The 18,167-nt window shown below is 37.1% G+C and overlaps 1 pseudogene; it reads right to left on the reverse strand.

Annotated features, from left to right (window-relative positions):
• Positions 1–3,370: 3,370 nt before the first annotated feature.
• On the reverse strand, positions 3,371–5,425 carry LOC131807181 (esterase-5B-like; annotated as a pseudogene).
• Between the last annotated feature and the right edge of the window lie 12,742 nt (positions 5,426–18,167).

Here is an 18,167-nt window from a genome sequence, read left to right on the forward strand (position 1 = left end):
ATCTAAATATCAAATTTAAGAATTCTATCTCTATCCTTTCACCCAATACCAAATATAGTACCATTCAGTACTTTTCGTTCAATTACAGTACACATATTCAAAACCGTACCTTTATATCCCAATTCCAAGTTCCCAATACCAACAGAGAATATCAAATTTCGGGTTCCCATCTCAATCTCAATTTAGTACTATTCGAAAAATTATAGTACGCATTTTCGAAACCACCTCCATATGTCCAGGCTACACATGAACAGCGACCCTAGTACGAAATTTCAAATGTCAAACATTATATTTCACCTAATACCAAATAAAGTACTATTTAGTACTTTTCGAGCACTTGTAGTACACATTTCCAAAGCCACTTCTTTATCAACTACCACCAACAGGGACCCCCGATACAAAATTGAAAAAATTCTGCTCCATCCCTTCACGCCAAGCCAAATTGATTCAAATTTAGTACCATTTAGTACAGTTCGCACCCTTAGTACATATTTTTCAACCTTGATTCTCATGTTGTTAGCTCTATCTGTTCTCATAATCCCAAATGATACCATTTCCGAATTTTAGTACCATTCTAGAACTTTTCGTAACCTTAAAGTGTGAATTTCCAGAAAACATTTGGTACCTCTATCCTGCACACCATCAATGACTCTCATTTCAAATTTCAGAAATCTAAAGTATTAATTTTTGGGTACTTTTCATACCCTTCAGTAGGTAAGAATTTCCAACAACCCTAAGACTGTCACTCGTGCAAAATTTAAAGATTCTAGTTTCGGTGGTTTCGTCTGGGCGTTGATTGTCAGTAAGTCAGTTATTTCCCTATTCTTTTTATACCCTCAGCCATGTGGCTAGAGAGGGTATAAAGCATCTGATAGGCCAAAACGTGTCTCATTGAAATAACGGTTTTAGACCCTAGGTCTCTTTGCACCAACACCGTTTCAGGACATTTGGAGTCGATCTAGCGAAGTCCGTCCGTCCGTCCGTCCGTCTGTCTGGCTGGCTGGTACGCCCGATAACTCTCAAAGGGAGTATCCGACATTTTCCAAACTTGGTACATTGTAATATTATTGTCAAACTTAGATCGAGTTCGGAGATGGGCAATATCGGTCCACTCCTTCTAGTACCTCTCCCACAAAATGTCGAAATTTTCAAAAATATATATTTTACTGCACAAAAAGAGAAAGAATCATCCGATTTCGCATCAACTTTGCAAATCCTAATATTTGCATCTGTTCTAGGTCAGGTGAGAAAATGGACAATATCCACTCCATCAATTACCTCCCCCACAAAGGGTCAAAAATTTGGATAAACTCACACATTACAATATTTTTATTAACCCAAGGTCTGGTGTGAAGATGGATTGGAATTCTGGTACCTCCCACACAAAGTGTCAGCATTTTGAATATCAATGAAGCTCATAAAACGCAAAAAAAACTTCCGATTCCATTCAGTCTAGGCACATCACAATATTTCCCTTAACATAAGATCTGTTACAAAGAAGGTAGAGATCGGACCATTCCTTCTGGTACCTCACCCACAAAGGGTCAAATGTTTGCAAAACGATTATTAAATTCGAAATAAGCATCGGGTTCTCTTCAAATTTCACACTTCCCATTATTTCTACTAACACAAGATCTGCTGTGATGATGGAATATATCGGTCCACCCCAACAAAGCATCAAAATTTTGAATATCCCTGGAGCTCATAAAACGCGAAATTAACATCGTATTCCATTCAGACTTGTGGCATCCCAATATTTCATTTAACACAAGATTTGTGATGAAAATGGAAGAGATCGGACAATTTCTTCTAGCGCCTCCCCCACATTGGGTTCAAGATTTTGAAAAACAAAACGCTCAAATAAAGCGAAATAAGCATCCTTAAAATTTTATACATCCAAACATTTTTGCTAATACACCATATCTGTTGTGAAGATGATATATATCTGCGAACCCCTTCTGGAACCTCAATATATTTAAATAAAGGATGTTTTTCTAAGAGCTTACTGAATTGAAATTCAAATAAAACACAGACATCGCTACATCGACTTACGCTGATAAATAATATATACTCTTTTTGGGGTCTACGATGAATATTTCGAGGTGTTGTAAATTTAATATACCCCCCATTGTATGGTGGAGGGTATAAAAATGTATTTTCCTATTTCTAAAACAAGTTAAAAAGTATCAGTCGGGTTTGCGGACAGATATATACCCTCAGCCCATATTTGATTACTTAAATATATTTGACTTCTGTTATGATTATTCAAATTACTGACCCTCTATGGAGTAGATTCCGGAAGAATGGGCCAATATTGTCCATTTTGAATTGGACCTAAATAAATACGATATAAATATTGCGAAATATATATCGACTACTTCTTTCACTTTGTATTACAAAATCGAGATTTTTGGGGTTGATCTCCTCAAAAAAATTATTAAATTTGCAATTTCGATATCGTATAGCCCCCTCTTAACAGTTTTTATTGAATTGTCTGAAAATCCACACCAGGATATCCTTCTAAGTAATTTACCTCATGAAAGAGAACTATCTATATAGGTCCCGAATATTGTATATGCCCCATATAACGATACCTCCCGATATTCGCTGTTTTGATGATTTTAGATTAGAGATTACTAATGGGAATTGCTTCAAATTCCGTATTTTAAGCTTCGATCTATGACGGAAAATTGTCTATGTAGGTCCACGTCTTCATATAACCCATATATAATGTCGCCTCCATATGATGATATTAGCGACATTTTTAAGCGGAATTATTTTAAATTTCGTATTTAAAGTACGTAATGGGTACTGCAGCCTAAGAAAAAAATACTAATGCAGGACCACGTCTTCGTATCTCCCATATAACGATTTTCCTATGAGCGGTATTTTTTGTGGGATTTTTTTTTTTTTGGAATTTTTCCAATTCCCTTCAAATTGGTGGAGGGTATTTAAATATCGGCTCGACCAAACTTAGCTGCTTTTTTACTTGTTTCCGCTCGTTTTAAGTCTAAGGGTTAACACTTCGCCTCTTTCGGACATTTACCTCCCACTCGTTTTGTTCAAACTGCGGAAATCGCTAACGCTCTAACATTAAACAAAGGTCTGGATAGTAATCTCGCACTCTTCGAGTACTCCCACTCGGTTTTTCACTTGCAAGTAAAATCGATCTTGTGTGCTTGATGGAGGTTTGAACTAGCGATTTTGGCGAAAACTCTTTCATGTTAAATATTTATGTGTTTTTTTCTAATGCTACAAAGCCCCGTGACATTTTTTTTACTTTTAAAGCCCTTCAACCGCCTTTCAGAATTGTTTAAATAAAAAACTATATTTTAATGATTTTTTATTGTAATTTAAACAAATTTTACACTTAAATGTCCACCGTTCCACAAGTGTCGCGGGTAATGGATGTTAGATATAGATTTGGCGATTTCTCGACACTATTATCGGTAAAATCGCATTGGGCAAAACAGAGATTTCTAGAAGCAAAACATTTTATTAAATATTTAAAATTCTAAAAAATTACATCCCCTTAAACTTACCCCTTTTCCACAAAATCCACCAACATTTTGATAAAATGCTGGGCAATGTGTTTTTCATCTGGCCTCGGGGGACTGCGGGAGCTCATTGGTAGAATGAGGGAGAAGTCGTCCATGTGAACGGTGCCTGAGAAAAAGGATAATATTTTCAAAATGTAAACAAAATATTTAAAAAATTACAATATTTTGAAAAATACTCATTACAAATGTCATTACCAAGTCATTATCTTAAGGAGGGCATATTCCACGAAGGAAGCAGTAATTTTGTGGAGACAAGAAATCGATAAAAGAAATATTTTTTAATGACTTAAAAAATATGTATTTATAGACTTTTAGTCGCCACAAAATAACTTCTTACTTCGTGGAATATACCCTCCGAAAAATAATGGATTGGTAACCACATTTGTAATGAGTATTTTTTTTTTCAAAATATGGTTTGGTAACTAGTTTTGTAATGAGTATTTCTGCTGTGTACTTACCAAATTTCACATCGTTACGTTTAGACACCCCCTGACCCACATTGTAATCCGCCGGATTGCTATAGACATAACCATAAACGGGGGGCCTGGGAATATTGCTTGTGTAGCTTCAAAGAATCCAAAACTCCATCCCTAAACAAGACTGCCGTAAAAAGTTCCGAAACATGCGGATAATTTTCCGGATAAAATGCTAACTCCCCCAAATATCTTGACTTCAATTGTCGGGCATATTCCCGAGGATGTTCACTGATGTTGTCCAGAAATAAATTTGTGGCCAACAGCTCCTGCCAATTACCGTTAAGTTGATACATTAGCTCCCTACCCGTTTTGGGATTAATGGACATCAATTCCGCTGCATTGTAACCCCCATCCTCGGAGACATATGAAGCCAACCAGGGTATGTGAGTGAAATTTCCCGATTTGATGATTTCAATGGGATGTTGTGTTAAAAATGCCCCCGGAGTGTTGGGTGGTTCCACTGCCGGTCCAAATACGGTAAATGGATTATAGGCAAATTTTTGAAATCTGGCAGTGGCTGCCACAATGTCCTCCGCCTTTTGTTGTTTGAGACACATTTTAATTTCCAAACCATTTTTGCATTGGGGACACTTCAAAATTTCGGCCAATTTGAGGGCCCTCCACTTGGGGTTACGTATGAGGACCCAGGGATTAAGCGCCACTCCACTAAATGACACTGCAGCCTTGGCCACATTTTCTTGGGGCCTCTGTAAAATATGGAAATGCGTGGAGGCCCCTCCAGCCGAAAATCCGGTCAGGAGAATTTTATTGGGATCTCCACCAAAATGGGCAATGTTTTCCTTAATCCAGCGCAAAGCCAAACGTTGATCTTTCAAACCCAAATTTCCGGGTAGGGCTTCGTCTTCGGCACTCAGGAAACCCAAGGCTCCCAGGCGATAGGCAATGGTAACCAACATCATTTTGCCACTGGCCATCAGGCGCTGGGGTTGATTGACATTTACACCACCAAACATGAAACAGCCGCCATTGATGAAGACCATGACGGGATATTTGACCTCCTCCCCCTCTTTCTCCTCTCCAGTTGTGGGTTTATAAATATTCAATTTCAAACAATCCTCCGTCCCGTGGACCTTATAATCCCCCTCCACAAATTGGTCCCACTGCATACAGACCGGAGCCATTTGACTGGCATCGAAAATGCCATTCCACTGCTGTCGATATGGCTGGGGGTCTTCATATCTCAAATCCCCCACCGGGGCATATGGCATATGGCGCCGATTCCCAGCTTATGTATTGGCCATTATTATCCTTCCCCTTCAGCACACCATTCGAAATTTTAACAAATAATTTCGGATTTTCTCTCACTTCACTCAAAATCCCATTCAAAATTGTCAACAAAATCCCAAAACAAATCACCTGCTTAGCCATATTATTTCCGTTTTGAACTCAACGCGTATTGAAATACAACTAAATTGAATTCAGTTCGTTAAACCTCTCAACACGATCAGAGCTACCTTAAAAATGATTTTGGTTTTGTTATTGTTTGGCGATTTCGAGCCAGATGGAGATAACCCATTTTTCAAAGGTTATGTCGTCGTTGCTGCCGAAATTAAAGGACAATAACCTAAAAAAAGCATGTGCGGATTTACAATTAATAGTTAAATAATATAATTTTAATGACCTGGTTTGGTGACAGCAGGTAAAAATGTGTTTCCTGAAATTTTGATAAATAGATTTTGGGATATTTATTTTTCAAGACCACTGAAATAAAATTAAGGTTTCGAAATAAAATTAAGGTTGGATAACCCTGGGCGACAAAATTATTTTTTTTGGATAATTTTTGGGAAATTCTGGCAGATTATGAATGTTGGAGTATGAAAGAAAGTGAGAGAGGGGAGAGTAAAAATATAAGTCTTCTGTACAGAAAAAAAGGAGCCTCATTACATTCAATGAATTGCCTGAGGGTGAGATGAAAAAAACCTACAACCAACTTCAGACTGCTGTCATTTCTAAGCCAATTGTCCGACAGCTGTTAAACTTATTCCAGTGACAGCTCATTATATTTTTTACAAGCGTACAAAAGCATTTTGGTGAGAATTTTCCAGAAAAAAAGTTATTCGTGGTTCGGAATTCAAGCGTGATAGTGTGATTTCTTTATATTTGGCTGGAAAACCACCAACCAAGTGGCTATCGTTAGAGTACTCCAGCATTTAAATGTGAATAAATCTTTTGTGTCTCGGACCATCATTCGTCACCGTGATACTGATACTGGTAGCGTAGCCCGACTTCAAGGAAGTGGACGGAAGAAAACAGCAACATAAGCAAAAATGGTTCGAAAAGTAAAAAAGCGACTTGAGCGAAACCCGCATCGCAGTGGCCGAAAAATGGCTCGTGAGCTGAACATATAGCAATATTCCATTCGGCAAATATTGAAAAATGAGCTCGGGGTAAAGCCATTTAAATTCAAAAAAGTGCAAGAACTTACACCGCAACGGGAAGAAAATAGACTCAAAAGAGCTAAAGAGTTGCTTCGCTTGGCCAAAAGTGGTGAACTGCCGAATTTGGTTTTCTTCGATGAGAAAACATTCGTTGCTCAGCAATTTGTAAACAACAACAACAAAATGATCGTGTTTACTTGCCAAAGAGGTCAGCTGAAAATGAGCACCTTCGGGTGGGCACCAGAACTCAAGCGCCGGCCATGGTAATGGTGTGGGCCGCCACAACAGCCGATGGTCGCTCTCCGCTCGTATTAAACGACCGTGGCATTAGAATAAATGCCGAATATTATCACGAAAATATTCTGCAGGGTGTATTAAAGCCTTGGGCACGAAAAACTTTTTGGCCGCAGACCTTGAAAATTCCAACAGAACTCAGCACCATTGCACTCAGCACGCGCCACCCAAGAATTGTTACAAAATGAGGTTCCTCGCTCCAATTTCCAGTGCACAATGGCCACCAAAATCTCCAGATCTCCAATCCGTTGGACTATTGTGTCTGGGGAGTATTTTGGAAAGCAAGGTTGGAATTAAAAAATGCCAAAGTGTCGACCACTTCAAGCAAGCGCTTCGCCGGGAATGGTGCAAAAATACCGCAGAGCAACATTCGGGCAGCGCGTGACGGTTTCATTGGCCGTTTGAAGGCCACAATTCGTGCCAAAGATGACAAATTCGAACAAATCTAAACTTATTCTAAATTTGTATGCTATTTCCGACATAAAAAATGTGAAAATAATGGCCTTTGACTTTGTTGCAGTTTTTTTATCTCGCCCTGTATGTGAAAAGTACTAAACGGTACTAAATTTAGTAATATTTGGATTTGGTGGAACCGATAGAGCTGGAATCCTGAAATTTAAAATTAATATTGCTGGCGGAGTGTAGAATTGGGATATGGAGGAATTATTCGAAATTTAAAAAGTACTAAGTTGTACTAAATTTGGTACATTTTCTATTTGGGTGAACAGATAGAACCGATATAGCTGGAATTCTGATATTTAGAAATATGGTTACTACTACATTCAAGGACTTAGTAATGTAGGTAGTTATGGGAATTGATACTTAAATGTTCGTACTAAATGGTACTAAATTTGGTACAATTTGGGTGAACTAATAGAGCTGATATCTTAAAAATTCGAGATAAGATTACTGTCGTTTGTAGGATTGGGATATGTAGGTAGTTTTGGAAATTTGTACTTATATGTACGAAATTTGGTACAATTTTAATTTAGTGGAATCAATAGAGCTGGAATCCTGAAAATTCGAATTAAGATTGAAGTGTGGGATTTTGTTATGCAGGAGGTTTTGGAAATTCGTACATATCTGTCCTTTATATGTAATAAATTTGGTACAATTTGTATTTAGGCGAACCAACAGGGGTGGCATGCTAAAATTTGGCATTTGGGATCACTGGGAAAGTGTAGGATTGGGGTATGAAGGAAGCTTTGGAAATTCGCACTTGGGTATACAGGGTTGCCCATATTCGACGGACCTTTGGGCCCTTTGGGCCCATTCCAATCGACGAGGCTTGTCCGCAGGCAACATTCTTTGCGTCAATTGAATTTTATACGGGAGCAAATGCAAATCAATGCGAATAATCCGTTGTAAAGTGGACCGAACCATGCTCTACTGCTGAGAAAGGCGTTTTTGGGATGTTCTTGGGGACCTCTCAACACGGGGTCGTACGGCAGCGATATTCTCGGCCGATCGCCTTGCTCGACTTTTATATGGCCTCTTCGGATTAGAAAGAGCCTTACCACTCGAAAATTTTTCGTATAAACGCTTAATGGTGTTCTTAGAAAGCGCACTTCTCACATTTTTTAATGTTTTAAAAGCACGTTGAGTTTTCACAATTGACTTCTTGTAAATTTCAACTATTTCAGATCGCTCGCGTGGCGTGTATTGGTTCATGGTAAAAATCTGCTTGGACTGACGCTTCAAACGCGGTATGTCATTAAGCGATGTGACATCTCTGTCAAAAGTTATGGCGTTGCCAGATGGGTCCGTCGAATATGGGCAACCCTGTGCTAAATGGTAATGGTGTCTATACGACGTGGACCTACATAGGCATTGTTTGTCATAAGTCATTACCATATTCAAATTCGAAACTTGAAATAAACGGTGAATAATGTTGCTAAAATTATCAAAATATCGTATATAGGGAGGTACCGTTATATCGGAGCTGTGCGAAGACCTGGACCAGCATAGACAATTTTCTGTCATAGGCTGTAGCATCCAAAACGAAGTTCAAATACGACATCTCAAACAATTTCTGTGGGTATTGTACCTAAACTCGTCAAAATACCGAATATAGGGAGGTACTGATATATGGGGCGTATGCGAAGACCTGGACCTGCATAGACAATTTTCTGTCTTAGGCTGTAGTATCCATTTCGAACATCAAACACCAAATTTGAAACAATTCCGGTGAATAATGTCGCTAAAATCGTCAAAATACCGAATATCGGGAGGTACCGTTATATGGGGGCTATACGAAGACGTGGACCTGCACAGGCAATTTTCTGTCTTAGGCTGTAGTATCCATTCAAATACTTCAAATACCAAATTTGAAACAATTCCGGTGAATAATGTCGCTAAAATCATTAAAATACCGAATATCGAGAGGTACCGCTATGGGGGCTATATGAAGACGTGGACCTGCACAGGCAATTTTGTGTCTTAGGCTGTAGTATTGCTTTCGAACTTCAAATATCAAATTTGAAACAATTCCGGTGAATAATGTCGCTTAAATCACCAAAATACCGAAAAAAGAGAGGTACCGTTATAAGACCTGGACCTGCACAGTAAATTTTCTGTCTTTGGCTTAGGCTATTTTCTGTCTTATACTATCCCTTTGGAACTTCAAATATCAAAATTGAAACAATTCCGATGGATAATGTTGCTAAAATCATCAAAATACCTAATATCGGGAGGTATCGTTATATGAGGGCTATACCAAAACGTGGACCTACATGGCCCATTTTTTGCCCAATACCAAAAGTCCTGCAGACATAACATACATTTGAGTAAAATTTTATCAATCTACTTCAATTCGTTCGGAAGCTATAGTGATTTCCACAGACGGACGGACATTGTTAAATCGACATAGAATTTTATGCTGATCAAGAAAATATACTATATACGTTGTGGGGTCTCAAATGTATATTTCGAGGTGTTATAAACGGAATGACAAACTTAATATACCCTCCATATAATGGTGGAGGGTATAAAAAAAAGTGCGAATTCCGTAAAACATATTTTTCAAAGGCCAAAATCGATAAGTATTTTGAAGCTATAAACGTGGATTTTTAAATATATTTAGAGGCCATAGCTATTGACTTCAAAAATTCTTGTTTTCATAACCGACGACTTTTTTTTTACAATTTTTAAAGGCTTCATGAAACTAATTTTAAAGGCCATAATCGTGAATTAAAAAAAATAAATTTTTTGAATTTGTATTCTTTGATTAAAAATTTTCCATAGCTAGGTTCTAGATTTTTTAAAAACTTCTTTTAGGCCAAAGCCTTAGATTAATCGACGACTTTGTTCTATAATTTGTATACCCTACACCACGAGGTGGTCAGGGTATTATGTCTTTGTGCATTTGTTTGTAACAGGCAAAAGGAAACGAGATAGACCCATAGTTCCTTTTGATGATCTGCATAGAATCACTTTCTGAGTTGATTTATGCATGTCAGTCCGTCTGTCCGTCCGTCTGTCCATGTATTCTTGTGAACAAAATGCAGGTCGCATTTATTATCCGATTGAGATGAAATTTTCCAAACAACATTTTTTTGGCCTAAGGACGAACCCTATTGAAATTGCAGATAATCGGTAAAAATTTAGATATAGCTCCCATATATATCTTCGTCCGATTTGCCTTTTATTGTGCACTAAACGTGTAATATCAGCCCGAATCATATGGAATTTTGCACGTACGATCACATTGGACCTGAAAATAAGCATGCCAAATTTGATCAGATATATATATATATGGTAGCTATAGCTCCCATATATATTGTTCATCCGATTTGTTATTTTTGTCCTCCGCAGCCGTAATATGCACTCTGTAACAAAAATATTTGGGGAAATATATCAAATGCAGCTCAGAAATACCTTTGCTAAATTTTATCGAGATCGGTTCAGATTTGAATATACATAGCTTCCATATATAACTTTGTCCGATTTACCTTATATTGTGCGCCAAACGTCTAATACTTGTCTAAAGGGGATGGAATTTGGCATTTACGACCGAATTGAGTCTAGAAGCTAATATGTCAAATTTTGTGGAGATCGGTTTCAGATATAGCTATAGCTCCCATGTATATTGTTCATCCGATTTGTTATATTGGTTACCCACAGCCATAATATGCACTCCGTAACAACGATATTCAGGGAAATATATCAAATAATGGCCAGAAATATCTTTGCGAAATTTTATCGAGATCGGTTCTGATTTGGATATAGCTCCCATATATATCTTTATCTGATTTTGAATTAATTTTTTCACCAAATGGGCAATACAAGTCCGAATTTAAAAGATACAAATGCTTCGGCATATTTAGTCCTTTGAACTTTAAAGTACAATCATTGCCTGTATGATTGAATTCTCCCATAAAAACTTTTAATTGTTATGTGAAGCTCAACTAAATTAGCAAAGTGGTGTAGGGTATCATAAAATCGTCCCCGCCCGACTTTAAGACTTTCTTTACTGGTTTCTTTAAATTTCGACCTTTTGGTGAGGGAGGTACCAGAAGAAGTGGACCGATATATTCCATCTTAAGACCAGACCTTGGGTTGATAAAATTATTGTGATGTGTAAATTTTAAGACAATCGACTCTTACATCATTTTTATAAATGTTGTAATTATTCAAAATTTTTACCCTTTGTGGGGGAGGTACTTGATGGAGTGGAGCGATATTGTCCAATTTCGCACTGACGCAAATAATAGGACGTGCAATATTGAAGCAAAGTCCGATTATCCTTCCCCTTTCTGTGCAGAATACATATTTTTTTTAAATTTCGACCTTTGTGGAGGAGGTACCTTAAGTGGCGGACCGGTATATTTCATCTTAGCACCAGACCTGGGGTTTGATAAAAATATAAGGATGCGTGAAATTTGAGGACAATCGGACTCTTACTTAATTTTTTAATAAAAGTTGTAATTATTCAAAATTTTTGACCGTTTGGGGGAAGGTATTCGATGGAGTGGAGCGATATTGTCTATTTTCGCATATTAGGATTTGCAAAATTTGAGCAGAATCGGATTATACTTTCTCTTTCTGAGAAATAGATTTTTTTTTTTGAAATTTTGAAAGTTGGAGCAAAATAAAATCATCCTTTATCTTTCTCTGCAGTAAAATATTTTCTTTCGTTTCAAATTTGGTATTTGAAGTTCGTAATGGATACTACATCCTATGTCAAAATATGAGGCATGTAGGTCCACGTCTTTATATAGCCCTCATATAACGGTACCCCCCATATTCGGTATTTTGATGATTTAGCGACATTATTCACCGAAATTGTTTCAAATTTGGTATTTGAAGTTTGTAATAGATACTGAGCCTAGACAGAAGATTGTGCAGGTCCACGTCTTTTATGGCCTCCATACCTCCCGATATTCGCTATTTTGATGATTATAGCGGTATTATTCACCGGAATTGCTTCAATTTGGCATTTGAAGTTCGTAATGGATACTACATCTTATGACGGAAAATTGTCCGTGCAGGTCCACGTTATGGTATAGCCCCCATATGATGGTACCTCCCTATATTCGATATTTTGATGATTTTAACAGAATTTTTAATGGTTTTTACTTTTTTTGAAAATTGCTAAATTCGTTCCAAATGGTTGAGGATATTCAAAATTCGGCCCGGCCGAACTTAAAGCTTTTTTACTTGTTTAAAAGCATAAATCTTACCAGAGGTAGACCTAGGAAGGTAAAGGTAATAGAACGTCGATTTTTAAAATTTGTATTTTTCAAACAACAAAATCTCAGAATTTTAATAAGTATTTTAATAATAAAAGCGGGGACTTTTCAGAATAATTTTATCTAAAAATATAAATATTTGATATAAAATAAAAGAATACGAAATTTTTTTTTTAATAAATTAATTTTTAATCTTAAATACTTTTCTTTATCAATTAATCGAATCGAAAATTTTGCATTCTTTTTCGTTATAAAATCTTATCTCTAAAACTAAAATAAAACATTAAAAACTAAAATAAATTAATTTATTTAATTCACTAATTTGAGTTTAATAGATGCGTTGATCTTTTTTTGTTGGGCATCTGCATAAATAATCTACAAAACGTCGCCGCGCTCATCTTCATTTATCTCGCTGAACACGAACCCTTCCCCTGTATCGTAATATCTGCAATAATAAAAAATTCGAAATTTAATTCAAGTTCAAACACAAATAATAAGTTGCTTAAATCTCATTAAACAAATTAACACTTTCTCGCGCAAAAACACACCCAATTGCATACCAAGAGATTTTTCAACTTTTCCCTTACATTTGCATTCCCCCCAGCAGAGGTCAGTGTCATTTTGGCAAGTAAGCAACAAAAAAAACAAATAACGACCACTTACCAATTCGCAAACACGAGGCATAGCATTCCATTTGGGCCTCACTGGTGTACATGTAGCCATCGGGAGCCGCAGACAATTTCTTCATTCTCATCTTCGACAATGGCACAAATCCGTTCGCAATAGTCTTCGTTGTCTTTCTGTTCACTGGTGGAGCTTCCGTTGTCCGTGGAACTGCCGCTGCTGTTGCCTTTGGTGTCCGGGGCTTTATTGCCATTTTTGTTTGGCAACGGTTGGCGTCCATATAAGTTCTGGGAAAAATTGAAAAAAGAAAAATTTTGAAAATTTAAAATACTTTTTTAAATTTAAAAGATTCGGTTATACATAACTGTAGAATACAAGTTTAGGAGGCCACCTGAATAGGACTTAAAAATCAAGTTTCGGGACAAGTTGAATTAATTTTTAATAAATTCGATTATTTTTGAGAGCGAAAAACTATTGGAAAATCTTTCATTGCGGTTTTAAGATTTTTTCGGGTGGTGACTGACCAAAACATCAGCGCCCAGGAAAATCCATATCCGTCGATTGCACTCTTTATTTTTTTGTAAAATGTATGCCTCTAAAAAAACCACATGCTACAGATGTCTAAAAGTTTCTCTTCGAGATAAAGTTCTTAAGCTCCATAAATCACGATAAAACCCGTTTCGGGCCAGTTTCGAGTCGATTTAGCAAGCTGGTCGGATTGTTGAAATTTGGCACATCAAAATATTTTTAACAAACTTAAATCACTGTCGATGATAGGCAATATAAGCCCACTCTTTTTGGTACCTCCCCAAAAAAGTTCAAGATTTTTCAAAAATAAGTAAGAAAGTAATAATCCCCGAATTCTCATAGCTGACCCAAATACATTTTTATGCTTTCCACCATTCTATTTATATTAACTTTGTCATTCCGTATGTAACTCCTCGAAATATTCACAATAGGCCCTACAAAGTATATATAAATATATATATATATATATATACTGAATCTGCGTAGAATTCTAAGACTATCTAGCGATGTCCGCCTGTCCGAATTGAGATATAAGGCTGAGATAGATGGCCAAAAATACATGCATAGTTTACCAGTAGGCAGGTTAAGTTCGTAACAGGCCATGTCGGTGTAGGTTTTCGTTATAGGCCCCCATATAACGGTACCTGCCGATATTCGGTATTTTGATGATTTTAGCGCCATTATTCACCGGAATTGTTTCAATTGTTTAGGGTTATGGGAACCACAGTCTGTGACAGAAAAATGCCCCATATATCAGTACCTCCCTATATTCGGTATTTTGACGAGTTTAGGAACAATACCCACCGAATTGTTTGATATATCGTATTTGACGTTGGTAATGGATGCTGTGACAGAAAATTGTCTATGCTGGTCCAGGTCTTCGCACAGCTCCGATATAATGGTACCCGTCCCTATACACGATATTTTGATGATTTCAACTACATTATTCACCGTTATTTCAAGATTCGCATTTGAATATTGTACCAGCTTGTGACAAAATTTGCCTATGCAGGTCCACGTCGTCGTATAGACCCTAATATACGGCTACATTCGGTATTTTTAAGATTTTAACAGAATTTTAAACAATTTTTTTTTTTTTTTGAAAATTGCCAAATTTTGTACCAAATGGTGGGAGAGTATTCAGCTTTTTATTTGTTTTAATTTTATTATATCGAACGAAAGCAAAAATGTCGGAAATAGCATCAAATTTTAGAATACGTTGAGATTTGTTCGAATTGGTCACCTTTGGCACGAATTATGGCCTTCAAACGGATAATGAAACCATCACACGCTGCCCGATGTTGCTCTGCGGTATTTTGGCCCATTTCCGGCAAAGCGCTTGCTTGAGGTTATCGACACTTTGGTATTTTTTAGTGCCAACCTTGCTTCCAAAATACTCCAGACACAATAGTCCAACGGATAGGTATCCGAGAATTTGGTGGCCATTGGAGCGAGGAAGCTCATTTTGTAACCATTCTTGGGTGGTGCGGGTGACGCGTGCAATGGTGCTGAGTACTGTTGTAAAGTCCAGGGTCTGCGGCCAAAATGTTTGCGTGCCCATGACTCCAGAATATTTTTGCGATAATATTCGGAATTTATTCTGATGCCACGGTCGATTAATGTGAGCGGAGAGCGACCATCGACTATTATGGCGGCCAATACCATCACCATGACCGGCGTTTGAGTTCTGGTGGCCAACCGAAGGTGCACATTTTCAGCTGACCTCTTTGGCAAGTAAACACGATCATTTTGTTGTGTTGTTTACAAACTGCTGAGCAACGAATGTTTTCTCATCGAAGAAAACCAAATTCGGCAGTTCACCACTTTCGGCCAAGCGAAGCACTCTTTAGCCGTTTTGAGTCTATTTTATTGCTGTTGCGGTCTAAGTTCTTGCACATTTTGGAATTTCAAAGGCTTTGCCCCGAGCTCATTTTTTTAATATTTGCCGAATGGAATATTGCAATATGTTCAGCTTACGAGACATTTTTCGGCCACTGCGACGCGGGTTTCGCTTGAGGCGCTTCTTTACTTTTCGAACCATTTCTACTGATGTTGCTGTTTTCTTCCGTCCACTTCCTTGACATCGAGCTACGCTACTCTACCATTATCACGGTAACGGGCGATGGTACGAGACGCAAAAGATTTATTCAAATTTAAATGCTGGAGTGCTCTAACAATAGCTACTTGTGGTTTCCAGCCAAATATAATAAATCACACTATCCCGCTTGGATTCCCTCAGGAATAACTTGTTTTCTGGAAAATTCTCACCAATATGCTTTTGTACGCTTGTAAACATATAATGAGCTGTCACGGGAATACGTTTAACAGCTGTCGGACGAGTTGCTTAGAAATGACAGTAATCTGAAGTTGGTTGCAGTTTTTTTTCATCGCACCCTGTAAGGCGGATTTTTTCGAAAATTTGTTTTCTTCTAGTACGCACAGTAATCATAATACGAAAAGTACCTATGGTACTAAGGTACAACATTTTTAGTAAAATTAGAAATCTTGCGTGGATTCATTCGTGCATAAGGCAAGATTTCCGAAATTTGTAATTTAAGAGTACGAAAAATACGAGAAGTACTACAAGGTACAACATTGAGCAATAGGGCTGCTAATAAGTTCTATACTTTGAAATTTTAGATAAGGGTGACAACTGGGATTTTTGGCTTTTCATACATAATAGGTATAAAAAGTACTAAAAGGTACAACATTATTAATGAACCTTAGGTTAGAACTGGAACATTAAAATATTAAATTAGTCACCTTGGCTTAAAGAGTCAAGGGTACGAAATTGTACAATATTTTTAGAGGTTGGATCAGGAAGATCTAAAACGTTGAACTTTTTCAAGAGGGTTACTTTTGGCGTAGAAATGAGGGAATATGGGGGCATTACTAAGAAATCCTGCTTTAAGGGATCAATAAGTACGAAAAGGTAGAAATTACCATGTCATTGCTATTCCATATCCATTTCTTTCCTATTCACCTATACCTGAAATTTATAAAATTTGCCTTAGGTTTTTGTTTTTCGTGAAATATTGGGATTTTTGAAAAATCCCATCCATAGGGACCGAAAAGTACTAAAAGGTACAACATCGATTTTCCCATCGATAAGAGCTCAAACTTGACATTTTGCATGGGTTTTAGTCTAGGATGAGTAAGGTGGTATTTTGCACATAAAGGCCACGAAAAGTACCGAAAGGTACAAGATTGTCGTTTACCGATCGATACAAGCTGAATCAATGAAATTTCGTACGTGACTAGGACTAAAAAGCCGGAATTGATATTTTCTTACTTATTTTTGGATAATTTTGATCTTTTATGGGAGAGGTATCAAAACAAGTGGAACCATGTAGCCCATCTTCGTGAATGACGGGTAATAAAATGAAGAGAACAATAGAACATTATTCTTGAGCCATTACAACATTTTAAACTTTGAATTTTTGAATCAGGTCCAATCTGTATAAGGTGGGATTTTAGAAAATTCGCAAAAATAACACAAAATTTCGAAGATATCCTCATTATATGCCCATATAGGAGTATCCTCTGATTTTCGATATTTTTAAAGTTTCCAACTGAATGATACTCAATTTAACAATCTGGATTTTTTATGGATGAAAAAAACACCCTGCAAGAAATTGCCTACATCCATTTATTGAAAAATATTTTAAATTGTTGTTGTTTTTGGTGAATTAAAGGTCAGAGTTACATTTGATTTTATACCCTCGCCATATCGCTAGAGAACCATGTATCATATGATATGGCCAAAACGTGCCTAATCGAAATAATGGTTTAGCAAATCCCATATTTTCGTCGGTGCTAGGTCAGTTGCAAACATGAAAAATTCGGCCTACTCCAACAAGTACCTCCCCACAAAGGGTCAAAATTTTGAATAATTATAACTCCTATAATATGTGAAATAAGAATCCGATTATTTCAAATTGTCGCACACCCAATATTTCTACCAACACAAATTTTGTGTGAAGACGAAATATATTGACCACTCATTCTGGTACCTTCCCCACAGGGTCCAAATTGGAATAATTTTAACTCCTTAAATGTGAATACAGTCCGATTTTCTTCAAATCCTCCCAATATTTCTACCAACACAAGATTTGTTGCGAATATGAAATACAGGGTAAGATAAAAATAACTGCAGCCAACTTCAGACTACTGTCTTTCTAAACCTCGTCCGACAGCTGTTAAAATTATTCCAGTGACAGCTCATTATATTGTTTACAACCGTACCAAAGCATTTTGGGGAAATTTCCAGAAAAAAAAGTTATTCGGGATGGAATTCAAGTGGATAATGTGATTTCTTTATATTTGACTGAAAAATCACCAACCAAGTGGCTATCGTTAGAGCACTCCAGCATTTAAATATGAATAATCGTTTGTGTCTTCTTACCATCGCTCGTTACCGTGATACTGGTACCGACGTCGAGGAAGTGGACGGAAAAAAAGCAACTTCAGAAGAAATGGTTCGAAAGTAAAAAAGCGACTTGATCGAAACCCGTGTCGCAGTGGCCGAAAAATGGCTCGTTAGCTGAACATATCCCAATTTCTATTCGGCAAAATTGAGAAATGAGCGCGAAGTAA

This window comes from Musca domestica, unplaced genomic scaffold (assembly GCF_030504385.1).
Source record: "Musca domestica strain aabys unplaced genomic scaffold, Musca_domestica.polishedcontigs.V.1.1 115, whole genome shotgun sequence".
Lineage (NCBI taxonomy): Eukaryota > Metazoa > Arthropoda > Insecta > Diptera > Muscidae > Musca > Musca domestica.